Here is a 25475-nt window from a genome sequence, read left to right on the forward strand (position 1 = left end):
TATCCAACGATTCAATGAGTTTGTGAATTTCTTTTTACAATTTCCCTGCCAAGTACTTGTCTTTCTGGTTGAACACCTCCAGGGAAATGTAACTCATTTCTTCCCAAGGTAGCAGTCATGGACTTCACCTGCTCCTAGACTTTACCTGCTCCTAGACTATTTTTCTTTATTCTAAATCAAAATATTTCTTTCTGCATTTGATATACACAAGTTTATAAGCCTTTTATTTATAAACTTGTATATAAATAATAAAAGACCTGTTTATAAGCCTTTTAATAGCAAAGAAAAAGTAATCTCTTTGAAATAACAGCCCTAATGGCTTCTGAGGATGAGTCCAAGAGCTCAGAGCACTACTTCGTCATCTCTTCCTGGATCTGTGAATTAGTTACAGTGCAGAAAATGCAGGAGACATTGTTTTGTTTTATTTCTACTAGAGTCAATGTATGTTTGCAATGTAAGACTCTCTTGTTATTTAAGGAAATAACATGAATGTCAGGCAAATGTGTACGATGCATTATACAGTAAAGTTTAGGCCCTTATCACCATTCTTCTAATTCTCTATTAGTTCTTTTTTGACTATCCTTCTCAGTAATCCAAGTGAATATTTAATGCTGGGCCTTGTTTTCTCCATCAACAGATAGTCATGCCAGCGGAAGAACTGAAGGAAACTATCTCGTCTTTAATGGCTTTAGAAAACTTCAGAACATGCCTGGCATATAAAAGTCTGATTTGCAATTATCCTTGCTCTTGTAGTTATAGCAGTTGTAAAAAAAAAATCAAAGAAAATAAAAGCACATGCTATAATTTGTTGTGAGTGACCTTAGGAAGGTGGGTTTAGGACGAATGTGAGTCCTATCAATCCACTCTAGTAATTTATTAAATGTTAAAATTCTACACATTAACCTTTTATTCTCAATGTAGAAAGTCATTATTTGTATGTGTAAATGTGTGCTTGCATACACACAGACACACCCATTAATCAACTTGAGGCAGAGACTGCAGCATGTGCATAGCATGTTTTGATGAAAATATTTTATTTATTTATTTATTTATTTATTTATTTATTTATTGAGACAGAGTCTTGCTCTGTCGCTGAGGCTGGAGTGCAGTGGCACAATCTCGACTCCCTGCAAGCTCCGCCTCCAGGGTTCACGCCATTCTCCTGCCTCAGGCTCCTGAGTAGCTGGGACTACAGGCGCCCACTACCACGCCCAGCTAATGTTTTGTATTTTTAGTAGAGACGGGGTTTCACCGTGTTAGCCAGGATTGTCTCCATCTCCTGACCTCGCCCTTCTCGGCCTCCCAAAGTGCTGGGATTACAGGCATGAGCCACCGCGCCCAGCCGAAAAGATTTTCTTACATTCATCTTTTTTGATGTCTTTTATTGGGTAGTGTTCCACATTATGCTGTTGCCTCCTCAATAATTTTATGCTTCTGTAATTTTGTTTTGATCTGGATAATTAATATTTATTTTGTTTCAAACACTGTTGCAATAATACGTTTAATTTATATGTTAATTTCTTTCATCTGATTTATCATGCCAATATGTTCTTGCTGCAATATAATCATGAATTGTTTACTTGCAGGTCACCTGTCCAAGTGCTGTGCTAGCTGCCAGTGATACTAAAAAGATATTGTGTTTTACTATTGGGGTAGTTGTAATCTAAGAGGAGGAATATAATAGATTATATTTTAAAACTGTATTTCAATAAAGTAATAAAAATTTTAGTAAGTTACATGTTAATATATCTAAATCATTCTATTTCCTCTTTTAAATATATGTGTTTATACAGGAGCATTTTTTAAAACTGTATAAGTAAAGGATAAAAAATATTGGGAATTGTGAGTCAAGCAGTCTAGAAAAAGCAGAACTAGACACAGGATGATCATGTACAATAAGAAAGAAGAGAGAAAGGGGAGTTGAATATTTTGTTATAAATTGATGACTTAGCCAAATGTCTTAAAAAGGGAGCTTACTTTATTGAGAGTTTTTAGCATGGAGGGGTGTCAAATTTTATCAAAGGCCTTTTCTGCATTGATGGAACGTATCTCAAAGTAGCAAGAGCTCTTTATGACAAACCCACAGCCAATATCATACTGAATGGGCAAAAGCTTGAAGCATTCCCTTTGAAAACTGGCACAAGACAAGGATGCCTCTCTCACCACTCCTATTCAACATAGTATTGGAAGTTCTGGCCAGAGCAATCAGGCAAGAGAAAGAAATAAAGGGTATTCAAATAGGAAGAGAGGAAGTCAAATTGTCTCTCTTTGCAGATGACGTGATTGCATGTTTAGAAAACCCCATCGTCTCAGCCCAAAATCTCCTTAAGCTGATAAGCAACTTCAGCAAAGTCTCAGGATACAAAACCAATGTGCAAAAATCACAAGCATTCCTATACACCAGTAATAGACAAACAGCCAAATCCTGAGTGAACCCCCATTAACAGTTGCTACAAAGAAAATTAAATACCTAGGAATACAGCTTCCAAGGGACTTGAAGGACCTCTTCAAGGAGAACAACAAACCACTGCTCAAGGAAATAAGAGAGGACACAAACAAATGGAAAAACATTCCATGCTCATGGATAGGAAGAATCAATATCGTGAAAATGGCCATACTGCCCAAAGTAATTTATAGATTCAATGCTATCCCCATCAATCTACCATTCTCTTTCTTTACAGAATTGGGAAAAAAAAAAAAAAGTTTAAATTTCATATGAAACCAGAAAGAGCCTATATAGCCAAGACAATTCTAAGCAAAAAGAAAAAAGCTAGAGGCATCACGCTACCTCACTTCGAACTATACTACAAGGCTGCAGTAAACAAAATAGCACAGTACTGGTACCAAAACAGGTACATAGACCAATGGAACAGAACAGAGGCCTCAGAAATAATGCCACACATCTGCAACCATCTGATCTTTGACAAACCCGACAAAAACAAGCAATGGGGAAAGGATTCCCTATTTAACAAACGGTGTTGGGAAAACTGGCTAGCCAAATGCAGAAAACTGAAACTGGACACCCCCTTATACCTTATACAAAAATTAACTCAAGATGGATTAAAGACTTAAATATAGATTAAAGACCAAAAACCATAAAAACCCTAGAAGAAAACCTACATAATACCATTCAGGACATAGACATGGGCAAAGACTTCGTGACTAAAACACCAAAAGCAATGGCAATAAAAGCCAAAATTGACAAATTGGATCCAATCAAACAAAAGAGCTTCTGCACAGCACAAAAAAACAAACAAACAAACAAACAAAAAACCCAAAACTATCATCACAGTGAACAGGCAACCTACAAAATGGGAGAAAATTTTTGCAATCTATCCATTTGAAAAATGGCTAATATCCAGAATCTACAAGGAACTTAAACAAATTTATAAGGAAAAAAAACCTCATCAAAAAGTGGGGGAAGGATATGAACAGACATTCCTCAAAAGAACACGTTTATGTGGCCAACAGACATATGAGAAAAAGCTCATCATCACTGGTCATTAGAGAAATGCAAATCAAAACCACAGTGAGATACCATTGCACACCAGTTAGAGTGACGATCATTAAAAAGTCAGGAAACAACATGCTGGAGAGGATGTGGAGAAGCAGGAACGCTTTGACACTGTTGGTGGGAGTGTAAATTAGTTCAACCATTCTGGAAGACAGTGTGGCGATTCCTCAAGGATCTAGAACCAGAAATACCACTGGAGTCAGCAATCCCATTATTGGGTATATACCCAAAGGATTATAAATCATTCTACTATAAAGACACATGCACATGTATGTTTATGGCAGCACTGTTCACGATAGCAGAAACCAACCCATATGTCTATCAATAATAGACTGGATAAAGAAAATGTGGTACATATACAGCATGAAATACTATGCAGCCATAAAAAAGGATGAGTTCATGTCCTTTGCAGGGACATGGATGAAGCTGGAAACCATCATTCTCAGCAAACTAACACAGGAACAGAAAACCAAACACCACATGTTCTCACTCATAAGTGGGAGTTGAACAATGAGAACACACGGACACAGGGAGGGGAACATCACACATCAGGGCCCGACAGAGGGTGGGGGGCTAGGGGAGGGATAGCATTGGGAGAAATACCTAATGTAGATGACGGGTTGATGGGTGCAGCAAACCACCATGGCACGTGTATACCTATGTAAGAAACCTGCACGTTCTGCACATGTATCTCAGAACTTAAGGTATAATTCAAAAAAAATAATAATAATAAAAAGGGAGCTTACTGCAAACTTTCTTTTCCCTTTTCCTGGGATATAGAATTTCTAAGTGGCTGTTAAATTTAAATAATGCAATAAATCATACATACTTTATAATAGTGCTAACATAAAATATCAGTACATATTTTATGTACTGAGAGATAGGATAATACATAATGAAATGTTGGTTGAGACTTAAAACATGTATCAGTTATGATGGAGATATTAGGTTATAAAAATCCAAACCTATGTGAAAAATGATAATTTAAGATGTCTTTTTTTATAACAAAAGAAGTTTAAGGGGAGACTTCATGGCCTGCAGCTTGGGTTAATTATCGTGGGAAAAACAAACAGGTCCCAAACTTACTAAAAATCAGTTGCTTGACCAGTCATTTACTGAAATATTTTGCTTATTGGTCTAAGTAGATCACTACAAGCCCAGAAAGACATAAAAGGATGCATTAATACAACTAATGGAAGGTATCAAGAGGAATTATAGACTTAGAGAAGAATAAAAATTATAGGAATAACAAAAAAATGAAGTTTAAAAACTATTGTTATATTTTAGGATAGGTTTAAGAGCAAGCAATAGGTTTTGTAATAATTTCTTGGGATATATTTGCCACTTAAGGTGTTTGAGGTACTCAAAAGACTTAGCTTAACTAAATCTGTAATTGTAGTTTAAATTTTATATAGGACTTAAGTAATTTTGTGTAGGACTTGAGTAATTATGTTGAAATCACTATTCAAATGTTTGGATAACTTTCTTTCTTTCTTTCTTTCTTTTTTTTAAGACAGGGTTTCTTGCTCTTTCAGCCAGGCTGGAGTGCGATGGGCGATCTCGGCTCACCGCAGTCTCTGCCTCCCAGGTTCAAGTGATTCTCCTGCCTCAGCCTCCTGAGTAGCTGGGATTACAGGCATGGGCCACTATGCCTGGCTAATTTTTGTATTTTCAGTAGAGATGGGTTTTCACCATGTTGAGCAGGCTGGTCTTGAACTCCTGTCCTCAAGTGATCCACCCACCTCAGCCTCCCAAAGTGCTGGGATTACAGGCATGAGCCACCAGGCCAGCCTTACATTCTTTTTATTTGTTAATTAGTTAACTATTTGTGTGTAACAAATTACTAAATTATTCCACAACTTATGCTTTTTGTGGGTCAGGAATCCAGTCATGGGTGACTCTGACTCAGGGTTTCTCACAAGGCTGCCTTTGGGGTGTGGGTGAGGGCTACAGCCATCTGAAGGATCAGTTGGGGCAAACTCATATCCAACCTCATGCACATGCTGTTGGCTGGTCTGAGGTCCTCACTCACTGTTAATGGGAGAAATGTCAATGTCTTGCCTCATAGACCTGTCCATAGAGTTACTCACTTCATGGCAGTTTGTTAGTTTGTTTTCTGCTGGGGGTGTGTATGTGGGAGAGAAAGAGAAACAGAGATGCCAACTTGAGCACACGCTCTGGGAAGAAGATTACACACTGGCATAAATACCAAGAAGTTGAATGATGATTGGAGTTATTTTAGAGGCTGTCAACCACAATTAGGTATTGTACATTTGATAAACTAAAAATGATTCAAATGACAAATATTAGTAAATATTAGTCACCACTTGTAAAAGCCCTTGGTAAAATTTATAGTGGTAAATTTGCATTTATGTATTCCCATTAAACTATAAATTCCTGGAAATCATGCATGGAGACTCCATCTTTTTCATCAGCAGGGAACAGAATATCCACCATGTGGTAGGTACTCCAAAAACTCAGGTTGAAGAGATGAATTAGTGAGCTACAAACTGTTTGAGTGTTACAAACTGAGTTTGTAATCTTCATTTTATATGTTTGAGCTACAAACTGTTGAGCTACAAACTGTTGAGTGTTACAAACTGTTTGAGTTTGTAATCTTCATTTTATATGGCTCCTGATAATTTTTAGGAATCCGAACAGCAAGAATGCTTTCTGAAAACGTATGAGACTTATGCGATTTGCCATCGCCTTATAATTATGCTCATGACAGTTTTCAAAAGGTTTTTCTCTTCTGATTCTGTAATTTTGTACTATGGCCACCAGATGGCATCACCACATAAGCCAAGCTCTAAAACCAAGGCTTATTTAAAAATAAGTCTTGCTGGTCAGAATAAAGTGATAACTATATTCTCATAAACTGCTGTAGCAAATGTTAGTAGATAAATACTGCACATAAATTTGGCAAAATATATTTATACCCTTAAAAATGGTAGTACTTTTTGAGTCAAAGAGTCTACTAGAAATCTATCTTCAGAAAACAACGTGGACAAAATGGTACACACTCAAGATTTTACCTTAGCGTTATTGGAATTGTCAAATACCAGGTAAAATCTTGTGTCCAACAGTAATGAAAGCGTTAGTATATATGATACAATCATACAACTAAAAAACATACACACTTTCAAATGACTTTTATGAAGTATTCAATGACATGAGAAGTGCTTCTGGCATAATGCTAATTTATGAATTGGGTTGTAAACTAATGTGTGATTCCCAGTATGTTGCATAGAAATTACAGAAAGGAAACATATTAATATAATTTTATAAGGAAGTGTTTTTTCTCTTCATATTTCTCCTTGTCACTCCAATTTTCAACAGTGACTCATTGGAACATCATATGTTAATAAGAAAAAATCAAGTTAACAATAACGTAACATTAGTTTTTTACGACTAGGTGTAGTGGCTCACGTCTGTAATCCCAGCCCTTTGGGAGGCTGAGGCAGGTGGGTAACTTGAGATCAGGAGTTTGAGACCAGCCTGGCCAACATGATGAAACCCTATCTCTATCAAAAAATACAAAAATTAGCTGAGTGTGGTGGCTCACACCTGTAGTCCCACCTTACTTGGGAGGCTGAGGCAGCAGAATACCTTGAACTTGGAAGACTGAGATTACAGTGAGCCAAGAAGGCACCACTACACTCCAGCCTGGGCCACAGAGCAAGACTCTGTGTCAAATAAATTAAAAGCTTTTTAGTACTTGTAACTTAAAATTGTTTGTCTTCTATTATGTTAAACCATAAAAATATGCATTCATTCAGCCAGGCATGGTGGTTCATGCCTATAATCTCAGCACTTTGAGAGGCCAATGTGAGAAGATCGTTTGAGGCTAGGAGTTTTGAGTTCAGCCTGGACAACAGAGCAAGACCTTGTCTCTATAAAAAGCGAAAAATTTTAAATATTAGCTGGGTATGGTGGCACATGCCCATAGTTCTTGCTACTCAGGGAGCTGAGATGGGAGGATTGCTTGAGCACCACAGACAATTGAAAGTAGAGGCTGCAGTGAGCTATGATCAGGTCACTACACTATGGCCTGGGCAATAAGAGTGAAACCCCGTCCCAAACAAAAAACAAAAATCAAAGAGAAAGTATTCATTCAGTAATTATTTGTCTAGTGGTTTTTATATGCCAGACATTGCACTGTATGTTGATGGTTCAAAAGTGAGTAACAGAATTTCTGCCTTCACTGAATGTATGATCAACTTGGATTGAAGCTATATAAACAGGTATTTTGTAAAATAATATAACAAGTACAATACTAAAGACTAATAATGGTATAATAAACTTTCTTCATCCCATTTAATAGTTGCAACTCTTCCAATTTGAATTATTCTATAATATTTGGTTTATGTGACATACTGAACTTTGTACATATATTTTTCATTGTATAATGATTTCCAACAGCAAATATGGTACATGAGTAAAAAGTATTTGCATTTGTTATAGGTATTTCTCTGTTGGAAAGGATATCTACCTGTGAGAAAAAGATTATTGGTGCTGTTATTAAGGAAGATTATGGTAGAAAATACTGTTAATAAAATATCTTGGTTGTTTGATTTTTCCAACACTTGAATTGTGAGGCTGAGATGATTTTTAATAATATGGATTTCCACAAGATTGCCCCTCTTCTCTAGCACTCAGTGTTTTAACACAGCAGAATTTATATGTGAAGAGGGAGAATATGTATAGGCAGCTCTGTTTGGAGAGGAGGAGTTACCTTTGGAAAGCAGCTTTTAAAGATGGTTTTCCTCTTTCTAGCAGCAGATTTATGATGAACAAGCACTAAGGTTTGAAGAGTTCGGAGCTCCATAGCCGGCTAAGGTATTGTCAGGACTTTGAACTGTGAACTTAAGGGTATGTTAGGGAGATTATAAAATCTCTTTTCCTAAAAAGAAGAGTTTATGCTGAGGGTCTAGCTGAGGACTCTCAACTTGCTAAACACTGAAGTTGCAACTCTGATGATGGAGACACAGCAATCATTTTGAAAGCTGAAAGGTGGGTGTAAAAATGCTTTCTATGGGGCAATGAGAGTGAACACCTTTCCTTATGTAGGCTGCAAAGTGACACTGCTTAGTGGCTCTCTCCCCATTCCACACAGTTCTCCAGATAACTCCCAATCTGCCTACTTTTCAGCCCTCGTATTAGCTACTTCCTCTCTTCTCATTCATTTTCTGGTATCACTGTGAGCTCATGTTGGCCACCTGGAGGCAAAAATCCAGGTTGTCCCAGTTCCATCCCTGGAGCTCATAGTTAAATTTGTCAGGGGGCCGGGTACAGTGGTAAGCCCAGCACTTTGGGAGGCTGAGGCAGGAGGATCAAGAGGTCAGGAGTTCGAGATCAGCCTGACCAATATGGTGAAACCCCATCTGTACTAAAATACAAAAATTAGCCAGGCGTGGTGGTGCACGCCTTTAGTCGCAGCTACCCGGGAGGCTGAGGCAGGAGAATCACTTGAACCTGGGAGGTGGAAGTTGCAGTAAGCCGAGATGGCACCACTGACCCCAGCCTAGCCAACAGAGCGAGACTCTGTCTCAAAACCAAAAAAACAAACAAACAAAACCACATTTGTGTGTGATATCCCTTGAATGTAAAAAACTAAGTGATTTGTATGGAAAGGCCTTTAAAAAAATTTGACAAACATTTTCTATAATTAATTACAGAAAAGTAGGGTAAGAATGATCACAAAATTTATCCTCTTGTTCCTACCTATGTAAGTACAAGCGAGGATTAAAATAGACTACATAAAATATAGATGTGCATTAGTCAATTGAATGTCCTTTTGAGAGTCACCTAATGCCCCTAATTTTTCATCTCTGAAACATGGATATCATTTTGGAGAATTAGATAAGATGATATATATGTCAAACAGCAACAATAACAACAACAACAATAGCCCCCAAAAATCTGTATTTGGCACGTGTCTTTTCTATATATGGGTTTGATTCAGCTAGTAAACCATGGAATATGAATGACTGCACAAAGAATTAGCCAATGCTTATTTTTGAAGAGAGTCAATAAAAGGAATTAGTTTTTTCACTTTCAATAAATAAACCCAACAAAGTAAATACTTTACAAAAATATGGAATCTAAGGTAAAGTATGACTATGAAGAAATCATAAAAAAATATGAAGGAAAACTTCCAAAAAGACAAAAAACAAAAATCACCAATCTGGGTCCAAACATTCTATTTTCAATCATCAGACATTTTAGTCCAATATCACATTCTCATGTGAATGTTTCTTACAGTAAACCTATAGGGAGAATCCGTACTCAAGAGGCCAAATTTAAAGCAAATCAAGGATTTAAAGGTACATCTTAAATCCCTGTTAGTTTAACAATTAACTTTTGCCTTGTTCCTAGACCTTGGATGAAAGCGGGAGAAGAGAGGAGATCTTGTAAGGGTCACCCTGGGCCTCCTGGTACACAGTAAGTGAGCCCCTGTGTTTGAGGCTTCCTGTGTGGTTTTAACTCACGGAGCCCAGGTAGCTCCAGCTGCAGCTCTTCCTCTGGTGGGCTAGATGTTGTTAACCTCTCAGGAAGTATCTGGGTCTATTTTATGCTGTATTTTCATAGTGTCTTTGATAATAGATTTTCAATTCTTACGAGGTTGGAGGATTGAGTTGGCATGGTGATGTAGAACTCGCTTATGTGTTATTTAATTATATATTTTATGTACTATTTATTATTCACTATAGTTATTTCCATTATTATTTACTATATTATTTGTTGTTGGTTTGAATATGCTTTGACAAGATGGTATGACATTGGCTGAGTTTTAAACAACGGATGGCCAGTGAAAGTGGGCCGAAAAGATGAGGTACTAGGAAGAACCTAGGCAGGCATGAAAAAAATGCCAGTGTAAATCCACTAGGTAGAGGAATAATTGGAATGAGTCACTGAGAATATGTTTAGAGCTATGGTGTCTACACTATAAATTGACCCCCTATAGGCACTGCGCCTGCTCTTGGTGTTATTACCATCAGGCAAGAGGCAGTGCTCTATTAGGCTCAACCTGGAGATTATCATTTTCAGGTATTAAAAATTGAGAAGAGAAAAGAAACGTAAAGCATAATTCAGTCTAGTTTTTATTCTACAAGTATATAAAGAAATCCTGCTATTTGTGACAACATGGATAAACTTGGAGGACATTATTCTAAGTGAAATAAGCCAGACACCAAAAGACAAATATTGCATGATCTCACTTGTATGTGGAATCTAAAAAAGTCGAACACACAGTAACAGAGAGTAGACTGGTGGTTACTGGGGACTGGTGGGAGAAGTTAGTCAAACTTTTAGTTAAAAGATGAGTAAGTTCTGGAGACCTAATGTACAGCATGGTGACTATAGTTAATAATAATGTACTGCATACTTGAAATTTGCTAAGTCGGTCTTAAGGGTTTTTACCACACACACACACACACACATACGTGGCTAGGTGAGGTCATGGTTATGTTAGCTTCATTGTGGTAATTGTTTCACAATGTATATGAAAACATCATGTACATTTTAAATATATATAATGTTTGTCAATCATACCTCAATTAAGCTGGAAAAAAACCAATGAGATGCTATATAAATGATTAAACATATTCCCATTTTGTATCTAGGTTAAGAAAGAATTTTATATTCAGGTATAGCCTTGCTTTTGAACTATGGTCAATCTCTATCATTTAACTTTTTAGTTTCTCATTTTTATTTATCCCACCCAGGGGATTAATGGTAGAGATTGTTCACAACTGTGACTCATTTGCTTCCAGCGCTAGCACCAGGGGATTTCAAACTTTAGTTGGAATAAGAATCACCTGGAGAGCTTGTTAAACTACTGATTATTGAGTCTCATTTCAGAGTTTCTGATTCAGTGATTCTGGTGGAGAGTCCAAGAATTTGCATTTTTAACAGTTCCCAGGTGACTGTTTAAGAGTTCCCACGTGGGGAACGCTTGCTCTGGCTTATTTTCAATTATTTCTCACTGAAAGTACTAATGATGCTGACCAATACTCTTCAGTCAATCTGAAAATTCCTTCCTTGGAATTGCTTTCTCTGGCAGAAAAATATTCTGTTATTTCTTTAGACAAAACCCCAATTGGCCTTTTCTTTCCAGAGCCTTATTTTCTGATTAAATGTTTTTTCCCCTAATAGAATCTGTTTTCTTCCCTCATTAAGATTCACCTCTTCCTGATGTGGGTAGTGTCAGATGGTGTCTGCTTTCCTTCCTCTTATAAGAATCCCACTTGTGAACGAAGAGTTCGGTTCAGTTCTGTCTTGACCAGTTGGCGAGATTGTCCCTTTGTGATTCTCAGTCCCACACAGGGTGTCCAAGTTTCCTATCTTCTCCTCGGGGGAGCTTAAAAGTGACCAGAACTGTTGAAGTGGCAAGTTGTTCACAGGTGACAGAGAGTAGAAAATGCATGACCTTATTTCTATCCCATTGTGTTCAAGGGTTCTCTTGTTAGCATCCATTATCACTTCATTTTGCACTCTGCTTTTCTGCCTTCCCCTTCCCAGTGCCTGGGGGAAAACATTGGGTTCAACAAGTGAACTTTTACTTCAGACTCTTCAGTGTTTTCTTTGCAAATTATCATCAAAGAGGGCCTGGCTGGGGTATGAATGAGAGGGAGGGAAAATCCCTGAGAATAAGAAAACAACTGGGCTGTTATCCCTATAACTCTGTCTCTCTAGATTTGGATACTAATTCATACATATGTCTGTTCATACGTTCTTTCTTTCCACAAATATTTATTAAGCCCTGTGTGCCTTTTGCTAATACTAACCACCACTTTTTAAGAGATTGATTTCCCTCTACATATACTATTTTCTAATTAAATTCAAATGGTATACATTATGTATTAAACATATATCCGCATATTAAACATATATTTAAATGTGCACTAGTAATATTATACTAGTATATATATGTAAGGAGTGTGTTTAGTGTGTATGTGTTTTAGATTTTACTTCTAATCTCCAATCAAAGATGATGTAGAATTGATCTATGATACAAATACACAGGTGTTTTGTTTGTTTTTATCTCAGAATCACCAAGAGTTAAATTTTTTATTTTTATTTTTTGTTTTGCTTTAAGGTGCTATATTTTATTGAACACATTTCTGGAGTTTCTCTACAATGCCCTCCAGTTATTGTGTGCTCTTCTCTATGTGTCTGCCTCATAATACATATGACATATGAAATTTTACAAATATGTTTGTACCATATTCTCAAAGGCATGACATGTGCAGATTAAATATCTGGAAGCCAGAATGAAATATTATTATTAGAAATAGTTACATAAAAGCACAAAGAAGACAAATTTCACCATTTATAATTACTTAAAAATTCTTTTAAAGATTACTTAAAATTCTTTTAATTACTCTTCCAGCCATTTTAAAATTTTAAAAAGCTTGTCTAATTAAACAAACAATTGCTTCTTAAAATACATTATAGATTCTATACTAAAACTTAAAATTGCAGATAATTACAAAGGAAAAAATTTTTTAAATCCAAAATGTTATATGTAACCAAGAAATAGTCATTGTGATTATACAATCTATTAATGTATTATAGTTGGATATATATACAGATGAATAAGTAGAATATTAAGGCAGAAATGCATTTAGTCAAATAGGATTATACTCTACATATTATGCTTTAATTGTAAAGAAAGTATTAAATTTTATGTTAGCAGGATCTAGTAGAAAATACAGAAAATTAAACTAAATGAATATTTAGAATTAATATTTCTTTAACATAAGACATTATTTCCTAAGTTTTCCCTTTTAAGATTAAGAGAAATACTATTTTTACAAAGATTTTGAAGCCACTAGACTTTTATTCTTTTAAAAATATGTTTTACTTGTAATAAAGATTGTTTTTCTGGTATGAAAACGTGAAGACTTGAACACTTTCATGTTTCCTTCCTCAATTTCCAAAGTTATTTTCAGATTAATAGTATCAACTGTATTTAAATCAATTTAAGATCATCACTATTAATTTCGTATGCCTGATTTTGATTCAATGTTTAAGTTAAAAGGTGTCATGGATTCTTATTATAAACATATGAAATAAAATTATATAAAGTATAGCTTACAGTTCACTTAGTAGAGTGCCCTCATTGAAAATCATCCAGAAATATATTTTTACAAAGGACTTTATTCCAGCAAAACAATATTATAATGTTAACTCAAAAATAATGTATTAACAGAAACTGAACCAGTTGAATTAAAAAAAAAAAAATCATCTTTCTCGGACTTGTGCTTAGAAAACAAAAAGTCACAGAGATAATGCTCTCATCTGACAACAAGAAAAATTCAGATAATGTATAAAATTATAACTTTGTTTGAGGATATCAGAGTGTTGAGGTCACAAGGCAACCACTTAAACTGAACTACAAGAGGGACATGCACCACTAAGGAGAGATGGGACTCATAGATGGTTTCATTTTTGGTAGAGCATAAGAGGAAAAGATGGCAGCCATAAAAGTAAAATTAAAAAGCTGAATTTTGAACAAAGTCTTAAGCTCAGTTGGGCTTTCATAGGTCACTCAGAGTCCTAGCTGCAAGGGGAGTCTCCAGGTCTTTTCCACAGGCCTCAAGTGGCAGCTCATTAGAAGGCCTGGGGCAGGGCAGAGCCAGAGAAAGCCCCTTAGCCATGGCGATGTCTAGGCATGAAACCTCAGCATTTCCCAATGCCTTGTCTCACCTGAAGCAAAACCTTTAAGATACTTAGGGAGAGCCAACAAACCCTCCTGCTCCCAGGAATCAGGCAAAGTTTGAGTGCTTTTAGAGAAGCAGTATAAGCAAAAGTTTTCTTCCCTTGGGGGAAGGGTAGGATAAACCTCTCTCTTTCTCCTGGTCTATAGAGAACGTAAGGTGATGCAAAGAGAAAGCTAGAAGCAAAATTTCTTTGTAGCAGAGAAAAGAGGAGGAAACCACCATACCTCCCACCACAAACCTTGCACCAAGCAACACACGATAACAGTCTACTGCTTGAAGAGGGGCAGAAAACTCCCCCATTACTGATCCTAGACAAAAACATTCTGCTGTTGAAGGAAGGGGAGAAGAAAAAGATGTTCAAACTGAGAGAGGAGCAGGAAACCCTCTGGGGTCAAGGATCCCACAGTGACACAAGGCAGAGATCTGCTATGCCAGCAGAGGAGAAATTCTTTCCTGCCCAAGACTCCCCATAGACACAAGAAGAGCTTGGGTGCTGAGGAGGAGGAGAAAGGAATGCTGAGGAAACCACACTCCTGAGGCCAAGGCACATAAGGCCTTGCCCAAGACTAATAGGCCAAAATAAATTAGAATTTCTGTTTCTCCCAATACTATCGTTATTTTCACATAACAAGCCACAAGAGAGGAGGGGCGAGAGCTTAGAGAGAGAACTCCTTCACACTGCAGTTGTCCTGGGTCTGCTGAAATCAGAACAGAACACTAAGAAAAGCCCTCCCACTCCCCCGACCCTGCACGAAGTGTAAGGTAGCGGCAGTACACCACCGGGAAAATTTGAAGTCTGTGGTGTACTAAAGGTGAGCACAGGAACAATGAAACATAAACTAGCTCAACACCCCAACTTTGCAGATTTACGGAAGAGGTATTGCCATGCTGGCCTGACATACAGTGTTTGCCATTCAATAAAATTATAAGAGACAAACACACAAAAAGCAAGAAAAGGACCCCCTGCCAAAAGAAATATTAGCTGAAAAAATTGAAGATATGTGTGTTCAAGATGTTGAAATTATCGGTGAGAAACTTAATTTTTTAATATGTCAAAGAAACAGTGGAAATATTTAAAAAATGCATGGATATATGCTGAAATTTTTCAGAGGTGAAAACTATGTTTTTAAAAAGAGTCAAATGGAAACGCCAAGGATAAAACTATGACATCAGAAATAAAGAATTCCTTCCATGCACTTCTTAGAAAAACTGGACACAGGATAGGGAAAAAAAATCAAGTGAACTTGAAGATAAACAGAAATTATCCCAACTAAACTACCAAAAATAAAAAAAGTTAAAAAAATAACATAACAGGTCATCTAAGAGTTTAGAGACAATAAGAATTATAATTTCACATCTGAAACTGTGCAGATCAGAAGATGACAAAGTGACATTTTTGTTATACTGAAAGAAAATTCTGTCAGTTACTGCAACAGAGATAAAGAATATTACACAATGTTGATGAGATCAAAAGCAGTAAGATGACATACAATTCTAAATGTATATATACCTAATAACAGATCTGAAGATACACAGAACCAAAACTGTTACTTGTTACTGGTGGAGGGTGTCCAGATTCTTGGCATTTTGAACAGATATTTGGATGAAATGCACAAACAAAACAATGAAAAAAAAAAAAAGAAGCAGATTTATTTACTGGAGTTTAAATACCCTCTAGAGGTTTCCAATTGGTTACTTGGTTTACACCCTATGTAAATGAAGTAGTGGCCTGTGATCAGTCTGATTGGTTGCATAAGGTGACCAATCAGAGGTTGAAGTAAAGTTACAAGGTTACACATGAAGACTTGACCTGTGATCAGTATAATTGGTTTCACGAGGGAACCAATCAAAGATACTTTCATTTTTCATCTTCAATGCAGAAAAGGGGTGGGGGATGTTGCAAAGGGAGTAGTCCCTGATCCTTTTGTTACTTGGGTGTAGAGAAGTGGGGTTTTCCTTTTGATTCAGTTCTAGGAAGTCAGCGTGAATCAATCTTAGGTTCCCTGTCTCCTGACCATATTCTCCTGCATCAAAACTGCCAGGACTGAAAGAAGAAATAGGCAAATCCTCAGTTATAGTCAAACATGTCAACACACCTCTCTCAGTGGTTACTGGAATATTTAGAGAAAAATCAATAAGGATATAAAAAGTCTGGAAGAGCACTATCAACCAAATTGAAATAACTGGCATATATAGAATACCCTACTCAACAATAGAAAAAAATACTCAAGTGCACATAGAACAGTCACCAGGATAGACCATATTTTGCCAAAAGTTTAAAATAATTTAAATTATACATTGCATGTTCTCTGACCACAAATAAATCTAAAAATTCAACAACAGAAACATATTTGGAACATTCCCAAATATGCTAAAATTTTAAAATGCACTTATAAATAACACATAGGTTAAAGAAGAAATTTAGTCAAAATTAGCAAATATTTTGAATTGAATGAAAATAGACGTGCAACATAGCAAAATTCTGCTACTATTGGAGTACTGCTTGGAGAGAAGTTATAAAATGCTATTTAGAAAAGACAGGTCTAAAATCAGTTATCCAAGCTTCCAACTTTGGAATTTAAAACATAAGGAAAATTAATTCCAAATCCAACAGAAGAAAGGAAATAATAAAGTTAAGAGCAGAAATCCATGAAATAGGAAATAGGAAGTCAATAGAGAAAAATAAATCAAAAGCTGATTCTTTTAACATGTCAGCAAAATGGATTATTCCCCAAAACTGTAAGAAGACACAAATTACCATTATCAGGAATAAAAGTAGGAAAAGTAATACAGATGCTACAGATATTTAAAGGATAATAAGTGAATATTAAGTATTTTTCTGCTCATTAATTCTATAACATGTAAAGTGTAAAAATTTCTTGAAAGACACAATTCCACAGTCCACTTACGAGGGAATAGTTAACCTAACTAGTTCTATATCTGTTAAAGTAATTCAATTTGCAGTTAAAAAGCCTTCCCACAAAGAAAACCCACACTTTCATGGTATATTCTACCAAACATTTAAGGACAATGTAACACCTATTCCACTTAAACTCTTCCAGAAATTAGATGAGGAAGGAGAATTTCCCGACTCATTTGATGAGACCAGAATTCCTCTGATATAAAAATTAGACAGGCATGTTGGGGAAAGAAAACTGCAGACGAATATCCTCCCTCAATAGAACTAATCTTTTTAAACAAAATATCAGCAAATCAAATTCGGCAGTGCTCTCAGGGTGGGTTTTGGCTGGAGGTGAGCATGCGCAGATCCTGCAGTGTCCCCGAGCGCCCCCGCACCTGCCAGGCCTAGAGGCAGGATTGAAGCCAGGAGGTGAGCATGCGCAGATCCTGCAGTGCCCCCGAGCGCCCCCGCGCCTGCCAGGCCTAGAGGCAGGATTGAAGCCAGGAGACGGCTGAGCAGGACCTGAGGGCATTAGCCTCTTCCAACAAGTGGTGGCCTCGGGCAGCAGTCACCTCCATCTCCAGGACACCCCTGGACGTGGTGAAGGTCCGCCTGCGCTCTCAGTGCCCTGCTGTGACTGACACCTCGCTCCAGACCCTGGACCTCTCTTAAGCCAAATCGCCCTCCTCCCTCCGAGCCACAGGGCGGGGCCTCCTGTGCTGCAGTGGTGTCCTGGAGCCCCCGCACCTGTCTCCAAATGGTATCCGCTGTGCCATCAGGACCTGCTTCACTGGCACCATGGGTGCCTTTGTGAAGATTGTGAGGCACCAGGACACCTGGGGACAGCCTCCTAGCTACCCTGGTGATGACCCTGCTAGCCACCACCATCTACTTCACTGGCTTACGACAAAACTCCAGGCCGTCCTGTGTGACAGAGCCCTGACCTCTGAGATCTGCGCACCCTTGGTGGTCGGAGCTTGTGGGGACACAGCTGCAGGCTCAGCACGTGGCCTGCCATGAGCTCGGCACCCGTGTCTGCCTGTGGTGGCTCAGGGCGGCTAGTGCTCCCTGTGGCAGGGTTGGCCTCCACTGCCCTTCAAGATGTGCCCTTCTCAACCCTGCACTGGTCCAACTCTGAGCTGGAGAAGAGCTGGTTGAATGCCAAAGGACTAGAGGTAAGCAGGCCTCAACTTTGTGGCTGCTGGAGTCTCAGGGATGGTGACTGTGGTCCTGACACTACCCTTTGACGTGGTGAAGACTCAATGGCAGGCTGCCCTGGGAGTGGTGGAGGCTGTGATAGTGATGTTCCGCCCATCACACTGACTCCATCAGGCGAGTGGGGCACCAGGGGACTCTGCAGACCTCCTCCTGAGGATCTTCTAGGTTGCCCTGTCCTGTGCCATCATGATCAGCCTTTATGGGTTCAGCAAAAGCTGCCTCCAGAGGCTCAACCAGGAATGGCCTCTGGGCCATGGAAAGAGACGAGGAGAGGCGGACCCCATCTCTTCATAGGTAAGGGAGTGGGGGCAGGAGACTGAGCCAAATACCTTTTCCTCAGCAAGGAGGGGAGGGTCCTTGATTCACTTCCCTCCCAACTGCCAGCCTCAGGGCCATGTCTGCCCCTCTGGGTCACCCAGGCCTTCCGGAGGATCCTCACTTTCCCACCCCCCAAGTTCAAGACCAAAGCTCTTAGAAAACTGTAAATAAAAGATTATTAAAAATGATTAAATTATTTGTATAGATACTTCACCAGAAAAGATATACAGATGTCAAAAAAAAAGTATAAAAATTATTGGTTATTAGGAGAATGAAATTAAAATCACAATGACATACTATACAGCCAATCAGACTGGCTAAAATTAAAAAGATGCACAATACCAAGTGCTCTCGAGGATGTAGAACCTGTAAAAACCTTCATATGAATGTGAAGCGGTACAGCCACTTCATAAAACAATTGGCTATTACTTATGAAGTTAAATATATACTTAATATATGACCCAGAAATCACGACTGGGTATTTACCCAGAGAGATGAAAACATGTATCCACACAATCCATATGATGTAAATGTTATGACTTCTTTATTCATAATTACCAAAAATCATAAGCAACTCAAATATCCACCAACTGGTGAATGAATAGCAATTCAGACAATGGAACAATTCTCAGCTGTTAAAAGGAATGAACTACTGATACTCAAAACATTTATAAATCTCAAAAGCATTCTAATAAGAGAAATAATTCATAATTGAGCAGTTGTATATCATATGACTCCATTCATGTGAGCTTGCAGAAAGGGCAAACATAGAGAAATTGTGTTAGTAGTTGCCAGTGGTTGCCAGGGAAACGGGTAGTGTGAGAGGATTATCTACAAAGGGGCATGAGGTAACTTTTTGGGAATGGAAGCATTCTATATCTTGATTATGCATGTGGATACTGACTGTATACATTTGTTAAAATTCATCCAACTGTACTCTTAAGGTGAAAATTAGTATATGTAAATGACAAATCAATAAAATATTTCACTGAATAAATTACACTGTTGAATAAATTATCACATTTATCCAGCATCAAATCCTTATGGAGTTTCTCTGTTAAGGACTCAGATGATCCCACTGATCTGGAGAGAAAACCATGACCATATTTTCAAATTTCACTGTCTCCTGTGATTGCACTTTTAGTAATTGAAGAACCATTTTTCTTCTCCTCCTCCTTCTATTCTCAGGGAAAAAGTTAAAAATCTCAGGAAGATTTTGAAAGAGAATCATAACATTATTCCATTTTAGATTTTAGGTTTAAGCATTTTAATTCTTTTCTATCATTCATTGATATCAACAGCAGTCATTGGGTATAACAGTGTAATTTATTCAAATATCTAGAAATTGCTGACTGGAGAATGATAGACAATTTCTAAAGAAGGTCTTTGTCTTTATCTTTATTGGTGTGGTAGAGGTGAAATATTTTCTGGTAATGTGCTTGAGGTAGATTGAAAACTAGGTACGATTTTTAAAAAAATGAAATATAACTATAATATCAATGTAGCTTCATTTTTAATTTTTGAACATCAGAATTTTTCATATCATTAAATTAGGACACATCATAATATACAAATTAGGATACATCATAACACATCATAAATAACAGTCAAGTTTAGTTTATATTTAACATATTTTGAGAAAGAGTAGCATTCTAATACTCTATAAAAACATATATACATGTATGTATATACATGTGATATGTGTATATAAATAAATGTAATTTTATTTGTTTGTGTATTTCAGATGAAAGCAACATCATTTCAAGAACTTGAACTGATAAAAATAATAAACATGAAGTCCAGGAGTAGGGTTGGCTGTAAATATGTTGCAGTAAGACTTTCAGGAACCTAAGGCTGTTGCAGTTCCAGGCATCACAGCCTGCACAGAATCTCCAGAGGAGAAAGGGGATCATGTTTTCTTTTGTCTTTTTTCTTTAAAGAAAGAAATGATTTCCTAGAAGTCTGCTGCAGACTTCCTCTGTGTCTCATTGGTAAGAACTGGGCCCCATTCTAATTCCTTAACCAAATCAAGGTGGATTAGATGAATCTGGAAGAGAATGTAGTGGATATTGAAGAATCAATAAATATGGAAACTACAATAACTCAAATCTATTTAGGTGTGAGGAAAGACTAATTTTTTTCTAGATGGTTAATTAATTTTCCCAGCTCCATTAATTGAAAGATGCTTCGTTCTAAGTCCTGATTTGATGACAAATTTATACTCTTTTCAAAACTGCATACATTATTTAACTAATCACAGTATATAGTTATAGACATAGTATGTATTATGTTTATTTTTTATTTATTTAAATATTTTTTAGCGACAGGATCTCACTCTGTCCCTAAGGCTGGAGTGCACTGGCACAATCACGGCTCACTGCAGCCTGAAACTCCTAGGCTCGAGTGACTCTCCTGCCTCAGCCTCCTGAGCGGCCACTACTACAAGCTCACACCACTACACCAGGCTATGTGTTATGCAATACATACTAATTACACAGTGTAATTAAAAGGATAAGAAAGTTGGATCTGAAAATAAAAATACAAACACCTTTGGCAGTATGATACGTTTTACAGACTGAAAGTCAACTTTACCCCTCTGGGTTTTGTTTTAGTATAATATTAACATAAAATTGTAGACTCAAAAATTATTCTTGAGATGGTTTAGTTTAATGTCTGGTTACTTACATGAGGAAACTGGAGAAGTCATTTTCTTAAGGCCATACAATTAATTTGTGGCATACCAAGGATTAGAACTGCTTCCTAGATTCAAGTTTAAGGTTCTTTCAGAAAATCTTGAGCTCACTCTGTTTTGTGGAAGGTTGAATACCAAAAAGTTATGACTTTTAGATTGCTCACACTTTCCTAAAATAGCTAGCTTTTACTATACACTTCAGGTTTCAGAGTGGACTTTATCATCACAGTCTTTAAATACTCATTTGTGGCTTGCTATTGAGAACATATTTATCTCTTTCCTTACACTATTAGTTAGCTTAGGTTTGCTTATTTATAATTATTTCATTAAAATAGATATTTTATAAAGCAATAGAGGAGGGAATCAAAAAAATACAAAAATCAAGATTTAAGTACTTTAGTCAACTTAAGCCTCAGTTGTTATTGATCAGCTCCTAAATGGTTTGAGTTTTGTTGTAGTCTCAGGAAATTTACTTAACTTATATGTAATTCATAGTTTTTCTTATGATTTCCTATTTTGTTTGCTTCTGTTTTTATTCTTGCTATTGAAGCTACTGGACTTTAGAGTTTCCATGAAACTGCTTATACCCGAGTCATCCCCGTATTTCCATGAACTATTATAGCCCTTTGATATTTATCAAACTTCTAAGCTTTATTAGAGCTAAGGCTGGACTTTGTGCTCTAATATCTCGTTTGATTGTGGCTTTGCCATCAATGTCTAACATCTGCACATAGATTCACATTACAAACCCTGTGAAAAACTGTTTTAGAACGACTTTTTTTCCACACTAATGGTTTAGAATTTTGAGTCCTTTACTGCTTTGTAAAGCCTAAGAGTATAGGCAAATCAATGACTTAGATCTATTGATACTTCAAAACAAAAGTGTCCTTTCATATATTTATGTACACTCCTAACATTTAGCAGTAATATCTGACTGTATTAATGAACATGTAATTTTAGTGCTTCTTTAGAGACCTAGAAATAATAAAGTACATTTTTAACCTGCTTCTAAAATACCCATGGTATTAAAATATAAACAACTATAATTTTTGTCATATAGATTTTAATTACAGTATAGTGTGTGTGTGTGTGTGTGTGTGTGTGTGTGTGTATGTGGAAGAGACAGTGAAAGAACAAATATATTGCTTTAGGAAAGAAAATATTTTATTGCTTCATGTTTGAATGCATAAAAAATATTTAAGTGAATAAAATATGCCAATTGGAGTAATGATTACAAATAATTAACAGTGATTTTATGCTTATGATATTTCAGATTTTTGTATGCATTATTTCAATGCACAAAATCTTCAGAAAAGATGGTATGATTCTCATATTTTAGATAATGGAATTTATTTGTCTGATTATTCCAGGAATTTTAGTTATTTGTCTGATTATTCCATAGTGTAGCTGTACCTTATCATTTCTTTCGGTGGTGGGAATTTGGGTTATTTTCAGTTTTGTTGTTATGACTAGTTCTTCATGCAACATTCTTCGACATGTCTTATGTGAAAGACTTCTTCATGTGTCCTGTCTTCTCTTTATCACAAATCGCCCTATGAGTAGAATTGTTGAGTAATAAGGTATGTAAGAATTTAACTATATGGAATAATTTCAGATTATTTTCCTTTTTAAGTTCTTGCATGTGCATTTTATTATAATGCTTTCTTTTTATATACAACTGTTACTCTGCATATTTGAGTAGAAGGGAATAAGCAGTTCTAAGAATTCACAATCTAAACGTAAGAAATTTAATCTAATAATAACAAAGAAAGAAAATGATTACAGGAGATGTCTTAGAATGTACCAAAGGGAAAAACACCGTCATCGTCATGATCATCATCATCATCATTTTAAGCAATAGCAGCAGCATTGCTAATGCTTATTGAACACTTACTATATTTTCCTTTCTACCATATTTTCTTTTTTTATTGATACATAGTAGTTGTATGTATTTGGGGAGTACATGTGATAATTTGACACCTTAAAATAATGTGTAATGATCAAGTCAGAATAGTTAAATGCCATCACCTCAAGTTTTTATTTTTCTGTATTCTAAGAACGTTCAAATTCTTCTCTTCTAGCTATTTTGAAATATATAATACAATATTGTTTTCTATAGTCACCCTACAGAAGTACTGAAGACTAGATTTTATTTCTTCTAACTATATTTTTGTATCCATTAATCAACCTCTGTTTGCCTGACCCCAGTCCCCTTTAATTTCTCTGAGCCTCTGGTAATGGCCAGTCTACTCTCTATCTTTAAGATATCTACTTTTTTAGCTCCCACATATGAGTGAGATTATGGATTATTTGTCTTTCTGTGCCTGGCTTATTTCGCTTTACATGATGTTCTCCAGTTGTATCCAAGTTGCTGCAAATGACATGATTTCATCACTTTTTATGGCTGAATAGTATTTCATTGTGTGTATTTTATACCACATTTTGCTTATACATTCATCCATTGATGGACTTAGGTTGATTCCATATTGTATTTTCAACAGTGCTGCAATAGACATGGGAGTGCAGACATCCCTTTGATATATTCCTTTCTTTCTCTTGGATACATACACAGTAGTGAAACTGCTGGATCATATGGTAGTTCTGTTTTTACTTTTTTTGAGTAATCTCCATACAATTTTTCATAATGGCTATCTTAATTCCACCAATAGTGTACTGTGGTTCCCCTTTCTCTGCATTCTCACCAGTATCTGTTTCTTTTTTAAATCCTTTTCATAAAGCCATTTTAACTGGGGTGAAATGATATTTCACTGTGGTTTCAATTTGCATTTCCCTGATGATTAGTGATATTGAGTATTTCATTGACCATTGTATGTCTTCTTTTGAGAAATGTCTATCCAGATCATTTGTCCATTAAAAAAACCATGTTGTTTTCTTTTTTGTCCCTGACTTATTTAATTTTCTTATATACTGTGGTTATTAATTCCTTATCAGATGGATAGTTTGCAAACATTTTCTCTCATTCTGTAGGTTGTCTCTTCACTTTGTTGATTGTTTCCTTTGCTGTGCGGCAACTTTATACCTTGATATAATCCCGTTTGTCTATTTTTGCTTTCGTTGCCTGTGCTTTTGAGGTCTCACCCCAAAAAATCTTTGCCCAGAGCAATGTTCTTAAGAATTTCTCCAGTGTTTTCTTCTGGTAGTTTCATAGTTTCAAGTCCTGCAGGTAAGTCTCTAATCCCTTTGGATTTGGTTTTGTATTTGGGGAGACATAAAGGTCTAGCTGCATTCTTCTGAATATGCATATCCAGTTTTCCCACCGCTGTTTGTTGAAGAGATTGCCCTTTCTTCAATGTATGTTCTTGGTATCTTTGTTGAAAATGAGTTGGCTCTTAATTCGTGGATTGACTTTGGGATTCTTTATACTGTTTCATTAGTCTATGTGTCTGTTTTTATACTAGCACCATGTCTTGGTTACTATGGCTTTGTATCATATTATGAAGTCAGGTAGTGTGCTTTGATAAATGGACAGACCCTGCAATACTGAAATATATGTTTTTGATATTTATCAGCAGACAAGAGACTGAATTATTTTTGAGATTCTTTACCTCTCACTTGACACAGGTTGCATACTTTTCATCCCTTATGCACATTGAGTATTAAGGAACTATCTTGTATGTTTTATCTTCATGCAGAGTATCATAAAGTTACTTTCAGCAAGTCAGACTTGAATTGGCGTATCTTTTAAGGAAGAGGATAATGAACGAAAGTGGGAGAATGACTCTTCTTCTCCTGGCCCGTAAGTTTCTAGTATATAATACAATTCCTTATTCCTTTCTCAGTGTTTCAATGTGTTTTGCTTAAATGTTATAAGTAATAAAGGCAATTAGCTATTTTATAATTTGTGTAAATATGCCTCTGTTATTAGATGATTTGATTATAATTTTTACAATAAATATAATATGGGGAAGAACATCATTATATATGAATTTTGGAACATTGCTGATATTTTTATTGGGAAGAAGTACAGAATTATTATTGTTTGGCCAAAGAGTTTGTACCTTTTTTGTGGTTTTAAGTAAAATTGTTAAATTGCTCTATAGAACACTGCATTAGACAACTATGGCAAGCTATTTTATCACTCTT

At 36.4% G+C, this 25475-nt stretch overlaps 1 long non-coding RNA gene across 2 annotated transcripts in view; it reads left to right on the top strand.

The window, feature by feature from the left end:
• The first annotated feature begins 13457 nt into the window (after positions 1 to 13457).
• LOC119622686 (uncharacterized) overlaps positions 13458 to 25475 on the top strand; it is a 47079-nt gene continuing 35061 nt past the window's right edge. For both annotated transcript variants that reach the window (XR_012094442.1, XR_005239268.2), the window contains exons 1-3: positions 13458 to 18655; positions 20424 to 20670; positions 25025 to 25128. This is a non-coding gene — a long non-coding RNA (uncharacterized lncRNA). The remainder of the gene's footprint in view (positions 18656 to 20423; positions 20671 to 25024; positions 25129 to 25475) is intronic.

Source organism: Chlorocebus sabaeus, chromosome 11 (genome assembly GCF_047675955.1).
Source record: "Chlorocebus sabaeus isolate Y175 chromosome 11, mChlSab1.0.hap1, whole genome shotgun sequence".
NCBI classification, from domain to species: Eukaryota; Metazoa; Chordata; class Mammalia; order Primates; family Cercopithecidae; genus Chlorocebus; species Chlorocebus sabaeus.